Genomic DNA, 9,227 nt, shown 5'->3' with positions numbered 1-9,227 from the left:
TTGGAGATATTTTAGATAAATTTTTTAAATTTAATATTAACTAAATTTAAAAATGTTTTGTTAGCTATGCCAAAATCTATGTAAACCTTAACTCTATTCAAAGTTTATCTTATGAGATAATATTTTTATGAGATAACATTGTTATAAAGTGATGATACTCAACAAATTATGAGAACGTGTTATAATAATATGATTTTCGAGTGTAAAATTTGTTTAAAATAAGTTATTTTAAGAATATTTATCTAAAAATTTCATCTTTAAAAAAAAAGCAAACAACTAAAAAGATGTTTACCTAGAAGTTACCACCTCTTAAAACGCAAATTAGATTATAATAACATAATTCTAAAGTGTAAAATTTGTTTAAAAATAAGTCATCTTAAAAATTAGTGGTCACTCACCCCTTTCAATAACACTATCGCTTCTTATTTTAAGACGGCACCTTAATACAACACAAAGTATTATATTCCGCTAAATCTAGAACTACGGATGGAAGGAGATCAGGGGAACGTGGATTGCTGGTCAAATGTTTTCCCGCCAGATGTAGCGGCGATTCACAGTCATGTGAAGTGCGCAGTTCGCACATGCAAACTCCCGCTAAATTCCAATTATCATCCCCAAAGAATTTTGGGTAACGCTAAGCAGAATTTTTAATGTAAATAGATTCGTTGTATAGTCCCACCATGCTTCTGAATCTCACAACGCAGCCAAGTTTAGAGGATCCGGAGCGTCCGCTCCGGCTGAACTTTCCAATAAATAAATTCCTCTTCCAATCCATCTAGCAAAACCGAGCGAGGAAAACAGGGCAGGCTGTCTGTCATCGGGTCCTAGGAAATCGACCAACCTGCAGAAATGAAATAAACTATGGTGAAGAAGACGCACAGGTGAGGGTTCAAATCTCAATTGTTTTTCCGTTCGAGTTCGTTGATGGTGTAGGGTTTAGGGTTCTGCCATGGCTACTGATAATAACAATAATAGCAACCTGGCCGGGCGCATAGGAGGAGGTGGTGTTGGATTACCCACTGGGCCGAATCCCTCTTCCATTGCAACAAATATGGCGGGGGTTTCGAACCCTGGTCCTAACACCACCGCACACGTGACAAACCTCCACTCAACAATTACGCATTCGACTCCTGCATCCTCACACTTCCAGGTCCAGCCACAGTTACAGTCACAGACCCAATCCCAGTTGGCTGCTACGCCACCACAACCTGGCGTTTCCACCCCGTCAAACCCTAATTCTGCAAACCCTAAGCGTGGTCAGCAGAAGCCTCCTGTCCGCCCCATGGGAGCCACATCTCTAACTGGAAATCCTCAATCGTCCCCATTCAAACCCACAGAGTTAGCCCCGGCCCCTCGGAGGAAGAAGCGCAAGGCTCCCGAGAAGCAGGTTCCCGACCGAGTCGCTGCGCTACTACCGGAGTCCGCTTTGTATACCCAGTTGCTTGAATTTGAGGCTAGGGTGGACGCGGCCCTGGCCAGAAAGAAGACTGATATCCAGGAAGCCCTGAAAAATCCGCCCTCCCTTCAGCGCACGCTGCGAATCTATGTTTTCAACACCTTTGCAAATCAAAACCACCACGCCCGTGGTACCGATGATAAACAACATATGTTGGAGCAACCGTCGTGGACCCTGAGAATTCTCGGAAGGATTCTAGAGGATGGCATAGAGACGGATGCTTCTGCTTCCGCCGGCACTATTCCAAAGCAACAGAGTTCATCGTTTCCCAAGTTTTCGTCTTTCTTTAAGAGGATCACAGTCAATTTGGATCCTAGTCTGTATCCTGATAACCCTGTCATTATTTGGGATAATGTTAGATCACCGACTCCTGTGGAAGGGTTTGAGATAAAGCGGAAGGGTAGCAAAGAATTCACTGCATCTATTCGATTGGAAATGAATTATGTTCCGGAGAAATTCAAGCTCTCGCCTTCCTTGACTGAACTTCTCGGCATTGAGGTGGATACAAGACCGAGAATCATTGCTGCACTTTGGCAGTATGTGAAAGCTAAGAAGCTTCAACATCCTTCTGATCCATCGGTCATTAACTGTGACCCACCATTGCAGAGGATTTTCGGGGGCGAGAAGATTAAGTTTTCTTTTATATCCCAGAAGCTTTCTCAGCATCTCTATCCTCCGCAGCCCATCCACTTAGAGCACAAGATAAGATTGTCAGGAAATAGTCCTGTTGGCCATGCTTGCTATGATGTTTTAGTGGATGTTCCTTTCCCATTGCAGAAGGAAATGAGTGCGTTTTTGGCTAATATTGAGAAGCACAAGGACATTGATGCCTGCGATGAAGCAATTTGTGGAGCAATTAAAAAGATTCATGAGCATCGTCGCAGAAGAGCATTTTATCTGGGCTTTAGTCAATCTCCTGTGGAGTTTATAAATGCTTTGATAGCCTCACAGAGCAGGGATTTAAAGCTTGTTGCCGGGGAAGCAAGCCGGAATGCTGAGAAGGAGGGCAGGTCTGACTTCTACAATCAACCATGGGTTGAAGATGCAATCATTCGTTATCTCAACCGCAAGCCAGCAGCAGGGAATGAACCTCCTGGAGCTACGTAAGAGCTTGATTCTTGAGATTAGAAAGGGGAGAGCTTATAGAACTCGGAGTCAGCAATATGTTGCTTTTCCAGTATGTCAAATGAGCATAGTGACTTTTAATAGTAGTTATATGCATTTATGCCCCCTCTGGTTTATAGTAAAAGTTGTTCCAATAAATGACTGTTCTGGCTTGGAAAATTGCCACTCAGTTTGTATTAATTTGTTTGATGTATATTATATACACAACCATGTGATCAAATGGCATCCTCTACTTCTTAAATTCAACTGTCATGGACCAGTGAATGGTAAGTTGTTCCATTAATCGACTGTTGTTGGCTAGTAAATCGCCATTAATTCTGTATTATTTGTTTGATGTATATTATATAGACAAGCATGTGATCAAATGGCATGACGAGCTGTTTAATATTTGTATGTCTCTTTATCAAAAATAGGGCTCTATGTTCAGTAGTAAAAATGATGGCGCATTGATGGGTTTGTATTTCATTCGTAAAGAAATGAAAATGAAATGAAAAGAATTGTGTGATTCACTTCTCAGGCGTTGTTTCCCGTGAAAACAGGGTAACTTGTTGCCCTAGCCTTTTCAGGGACGTACTAATGCTTCGGTTAAAAGTGTGACGAGCTCGTAGCCTCGTAGAAGCTTCCTCTTAACATGAAAATATTTTATATTCCCAAGCATTGAATGTCTTGGCTTCTCCACTAGATTCTGATATAGTAAAATACAATCCCATATATTATTTTTTGTCATTGGATGGATTAATAGATTTCGTGAATTCTACTTTGTTCTTTAACATTAATTCATTGATGTATTATAGAAATGTATAGAATATGCAGGATTAACAGATACAGTCTCAGTAGAACCTAGTTATGAAGTGTCCCAGAAACAGCAGAACTCTGAGAGGTAACAATACTAGTACTAGCACAGGGCATTCTTCTTGAATATCTCTTATTAATACTGATTCAACTCAAATGTTAACCCAAGGGCTTGTTAGGGTATTTTAAATTGTATTTTTCAGAAGTAAATCATTGTGTTTTGCTGATAGTTGATTTTTTAGTACTTCATCATTCAAATATTTATGTTCAGCCCTTACTGAGAGTCTGGGAAGAGTTTCTTCTCAAGTTCTTGGAATGGATTCAGCGTTCTTATGCCTTTAGCGTCCTGAGTTCCTTAGACTTCTCATTGTTTATGCTCTGACTCGCTTGAACTTCTACTGTTCATGCCTGCAACTTCCTGAGATATGTTAGGCACTTCTGCATTGACGGTATTGCTTAATGTGCTTTTGAGTGTAGTCATTTGTGGATAGTGTCTTTCTTTCTGAGCTCCTTAAAGTTATTTCCTTGTCTTGAACTCTGTGAAGGATTTCAATTTTCCTCTTCAATTCTTGCAGGAAATCAGGACTTCTGATGGTATAATTTCCCTCTTTTTAAGTTCTCTAAAGCTGTTGCCACGATTTGAACTTTGTCAAGGATTTCAGTTTGCTTTTTCAACTCTTCGGCATACTAGACTCTTTCCAATATTTGATTTTCAAAACCTTTTCTGATAATTGAGCTCTGTGGAGGAATTTAAACACTCAACCAAAGGTTTGCTTGCCCATCTAATTTTTGAAAGCTCTGATCCATGTCCTTATATGCCTCTCCTCATTTATGGAGGTTTTCTAGTTTGCAAGAATTAGTCCCAAGGTGACTCCTTGGTCTGGTTTCAAGGTTTACAGTGGCTCTTAATTTCAGAGAGACTGCAATGTTTTGTATGTTTGCATTTGTTCTTACATCTGAGGTGATCGGATGAGTCCTCTGTCAATGTCTCTAGTGGTTCCAGTACTGTTTCTTGTAATCACTGTGTAAAATTGTTACCCAGTCATCAAATGATTATTGTTCCTGTTCATTTCCCTTCTTTCCAGAAGAACATATGTTCACATTTTCGTAAAAGATACACAATTTGGTATTTTGTTATACACGGACAATTTTTTTTATCATGGATCCCTGCACCTTTGTGAAGATTTCTATTAGTGCATTGGCTTTGAGGCTGCCTGTAGCATCGAAACCAGCAACTTCACGAATTCACTCCGCATGTGCCCTCTTGCTTTTGTGAAATTAAGCTTCCCAATAATCCAACAAAGACTATTCCACTTCCTTTGCTTCTGCAAGATTCCTCTGCTCCGGATTCTCACAGAATTGCTGCCACCTTTTACCTTGATGAAACTGCTTTTCAAAGGCAACTTGCAGTTTCATGGTTGGGGAGAACAAAGACTGCAAACCCTTGCCTGGAGGTCGCAATTTAGTCCGGAAAAGGGAGCAATTGTGGTATTGGGAGTGATAAACAGCTTGGGAAGTTTCGAATTGGACTTGATGTTAAGTGGATGCGTTTAAGTTCTGTAGAGGTTCATAATGGGTGGGTTTGCATTGGCAAATCTAAGGCAGGGGAGTTGCATTTGGATGTTAGAGCAGAACCTGATCCACGGTTTGTTTTCCAGTTTGTTGGACAGCCTGAAGACAGTCCTTAGATTTTGCAAGCGCAAGGAAAAGTTCATCAGCCTATTTTTAGCTGCAAGTTTAGCCGTGATAGAGGTGATCGCTCCAGGCAAGTTTTTAAACCTCTTCACCTCATAGCATTTGATATTCAGACGAAGCTGTCTTTTGTTTTCCGAAAAACTGTCGGTACATTCAAAGTGTAAACCTATTAGAAGCTGAACGTAAAATGAAATTTCTCAGATTGTCCATGTAAGGAAAACTTAAGAAGTTTAGCTTGAAAACTTAGAGTATCGTATTAACTGAAATTTATGACGAAGGCAGCTTTTAAAGTAGAAGTAGATTCTGGAGTAAAATTGGTTCCAGTATATCACGATGTTGCCAAGATTCTGCAAGGGAATGTATCACCCTAGTAAAACTTAATAAGTGTAGCTTGAAAATTCAGAGGATGAGATTAACTGAAATTTAAGGAGGCAGATTTTAAGGCAGAAATGGGCTCTGGGGTAAATTAGGTCTGAAGATATCATCATGTTTCCATGATTCTGCAGGGGAACATGTCACCCTATTAATAGATACTGCAAGTACACAACAAACCATCGTAGGAATAGATACTCAAGCTGCTAGTGTACATACACCCTAATAGCTTTGGTACATCTAAAAGTGGAATACAAAATTGGGCATTGGATTTGTATATTTGCCACTAGTTGGCTGGATATTCTGAATTCATATCAATATCTTGTCCCTAGTCAGCAGAAGCACAGCACCATATGTTTGACCAGGTACTTTATGGACTTTTGTCATTGCCATCAATTTTTGCTTCATTCTGATTCTTTCATCTATATTGCATAAAGTATCAATCTGTGATTCGGTACCTCTTGTAATGTGACGCTTTCTTTAAGCACACAAGCAACAAGGTCAATTTCCCAAAAAGCAAAAAATAATGTCAAACAATGAAACCTAAAGAGCAGCATATGCAATGAGCGTGACAAATGGAATAGTTTAGTTTGTTTAACTGGTCAGAAAACCTTATCCAGGTAATCTTCAATTAAGATTATCCAAAAAGTTAAAACCAATGCCATGAAATATTTCTTTGTTTGCTAGAAAAGGTTGGCATATCAGTTGATTTGGCAACTCTACAGTTTCTCTTTTTGCTTTAATAAGTATCAAAATTCTTTGTTCCATCAGTGTGAATCATGATGTTATATTTCTTTGGGTTTAGATCAAATCAACAAGAACATGGCATACATGCATGGACGAGCGGAAAAGAGAAAAAAGATAGAAAAGGGTGGCTATTATTAATCCATGATCTGTCTGGTACCCCAGTAGCAGCTGCATCAATGGTGACTCCATTTGTTCCATCTCACGGCACAGATCATGTCAGTGGGTCAAATCCTGGAGCTTGGCTAATTCTAAGGCCAGGTCCCTGTGGAGGGAACTCATGGTTTCCATTAGGCCATTTGGAAGCATGGCGAGAACGTGGCAGAAAAGGAGAAGTCAGTTGCAAGTTTAAGGTTATGGAGGAAGGAGGCGGATTTAATGGGATTGGCAATACAATCTCCTTGTCCAGAACGGTGATAAACTGCCCCAAAGGCAATGGAGACAAGGTCAATATAAACATGGAACTTCCTATTCCAGGAGCTTTTGTCGTGAGTGTAACAACTTTTAATGGTGAACATGATGGTAAAGGTAAATGCAGTAAGCTATAAGTTCAATTGGCAATGAGACATGTTACATGCTTAGAGGATGCTGCAGTGTTCATGGCACTTGCAGCTGCTGTGGATTTGAGTGTAGATGCATGTCAGCCTTTCTCTAGAAGGTTGACAAAAGACCTTGGCCTTTCTTGTTCATTATTGTGATTTAAGGTTCCAATTCAGTTATTTCTCTATGGTTGCAGACTTGCAGTAAATATATTGGTGAGTTTTATTTTAGATGAAGATCCGGTGATTGACTTGAATGGATCAACTCCAAGGCCTTTAATAACTGTTTGAAAACATGTTACTTATGGAAGGGTTGTTAAACTTTTAATTCAAATGGAAATCAAGATCAACACTGGGATCTTGTACAATATGTGTCTTATTTTTGGCTCTATATTACTTCAGGCTTTTGAAATAAAGCTTCTATAGAAAAGCCCTTAAGGTTCCAATTCAGTTATTTCTCTATGGTTGCAGACTTGCAGTAAATATATTGGTGAGTTTTATTTTAGATGAAGATCCGGTGGTTGACTTGAATGGATCAACTCCAAGGCCTTCAATAACTGTTTGAAAACATGTTACTTATGGAAGGGTTGTTATACTTTTAATTCAAATGGAAATCAAGATCAACACTGGGATCTTGTACAATATGTATCTTATTTTTGGCTCTATATTACTTCAGGCTTTTGAAATAAAGCTTCTATAGAAAAGCCCTTATCAATAAAGATTATTCATGCTTGAGATATGCTTGCATTGATAGCCTTTTTTTGTTCAGGAGTTTCCAAAGAGATCTCAAGTTTTGATTTCATTGATAAATATATTTTCAAGGGAGAAACTGAATGTAGAAAACATGATGTCTGCTTTATCTGATATCTCTTTGCAGTATGCCATTTTTATTTTCTGTGGACAATTGTAGGCTACTTATTTTAGTATGCCATTTCTTTCTTTCGAAAAATGAAGTGAATGAGTGGAAATTTTGGTTAACAGCTCTCAAAATATTGATGCACATCTTTTACTTTAGTGTTTATCACTGCATACTTTCATTATGCTGTTATTATGTCAAATGATATTTCCTGAAATCTAAATTAATATTTCCTGAAATCTGAATAATTTAGATGTAACAGCACAAAGTAATTTTTAACTTGAGATGAGCAGATCCCAATCCAGTAAGTCTCTGTATATATATGGATGAGAGAGAGAGAACAAACCGCTACTCAAATCCAAATTTTAGCAAATGGTGTCCATTTACAATGGTCAGCAAAGGGCTATTTTCCTTCCAAATTAGTTAGATGAGCAATATTTACAATGGTCAGCAAAGGGCTGTTTTCCTTCGAAATTAGTTAGACGAGTAATAAATTCTAATGAGATTTAAGGGCTGTTTTCCTTCGAAATTAGTTAGACGAGTAATAAATTCTAATGAGATTTGTTCTTTTTTTCTGTAGATTGTGTATACCTTGGAAGTTAGGACAACCTTGGAGATGTGATTGTCTGCTTCTCTGTATTTGGAAAGGATCCATATATCGTTTTTCACACCCTTTTAGAAGAACAATTGACAAATATTGTAATAATTGAGAATAATTCAATGTGGCTTGCAAAAAGAGACAATGGTTCTCCTAGGAGGCTTTTCCTTTCGAAATATAAGAAGCTGGTTAAAATATTCTACCTTTGTACCAGTCCCAAGGGTTAGCTCAAGTATGAAGTTTTCTGATATTGTTGTTAGCTGTTGCTGATCAGGGTTTGATTCCCTGTATTCAGGGCCGACTGCTTACCTGGTTTATCATGCACTAAATGTGAGGAAGTACCCTGTAATCAGGGCAGACTGTTTTCCTGGTTTATCATTCACTAAATGTGAGGAAGTACCCCAGATTTCCGGTGCTTTTATTCCAAGTAAAAAAAATAAAAAATAAAAATAAAAATATTTAACCTGTGTACAATAAAATGCCATTCTTACATTAAGGCTTTGGCATTCGAATAATGACTTTCATTTCATTAATAATATTTTAGGTTTTAGGATCTTTTACATATTATGATTCAGCATTGTGATCTAATCTAGAAAACAACAAAGATAAAGTTGGTTCGTCATCTTTTGATAAGAACGTTTATTCAATATTGTCAAATTTTTCTTTCTTTTATTGTAAAGAATCTCAAAGTCGAAGCCCTAAAGTTTATTGGCTCAGAAAAAGAGCTTGTTGGCTGCCAAGATCAAACTTGACAAAGAATTAACTTCTGAGAAGGTATTGTCTCCATTTTGATAGGAAATGCATGATTGCAAATGTTATCTATCACAAGTTGACTTATTGTTTTTTCTTTTCTCGTCTTTCAAAAGCTTTATGGTTTTATTATCTTTCAAAAGTTTTACGGTGTTCATCTTGCAAGAGGATTGTGTTGAGAATTCAAAAGGGCAATGAATATGTTAATTCTCTTAACTTGATAATTGTTTGTGTTACATTTTACTTAATAGCTTTGTTTGTTATTATTCCAATGTGCAATACATCAAACAGCTACCAAAA

General features: G+C 38.0%; 1 long non-coding RNA gene and 1 pseudogene across 1 annotated transcript; both read left to right on the top strand.

Moving 5' to 3' along the window:
- The first annotated feature begins 521 nt into the window (after positions 1 to 521).
- LOC149225295 (SWI/SNF complex component SNF12 homolog pseudogene) lies at positions 522 to 2,970 on the top strand (annotated as a pseudogene).
- A 501-nt stretch (positions 2,971 to 3,471) lies between these two features.
- On the top strand, positions 3,472 to 7,331 carry LOC149225294 (uncharacterized). The gene is made up of 2 exons (XR_016247662.1): positions 3,472 to 5,138; positions 6,246 to 7,331. It is a non-coding gene; the product is annotated as an uncharacterized LOC149225294 (long non-coding RNA).
- The last annotated feature ends 1,896 nt before the right edge of the window (positions 7,332 to 9,227 follow it).

Source organism: Pinus tabuliformis, chromosome J, assembly GCF_031772625.1.
Source record: "Pinus tabuliformis cultivar Carrire ecotype Pingquan chromosome J, CPIR1, whole genome shotgun sequence".
Lineage (NCBI taxonomy): Eukaryota > Viridiplantae > Streptophyta > Pinopsida > Pinales > Pinaceae > Pinus > Pinus tabuliformis.
Note: the sequence above shows the minus strand (reverse complement) of the source record. Positions and strands in the feature narration are given on the sequence as shown.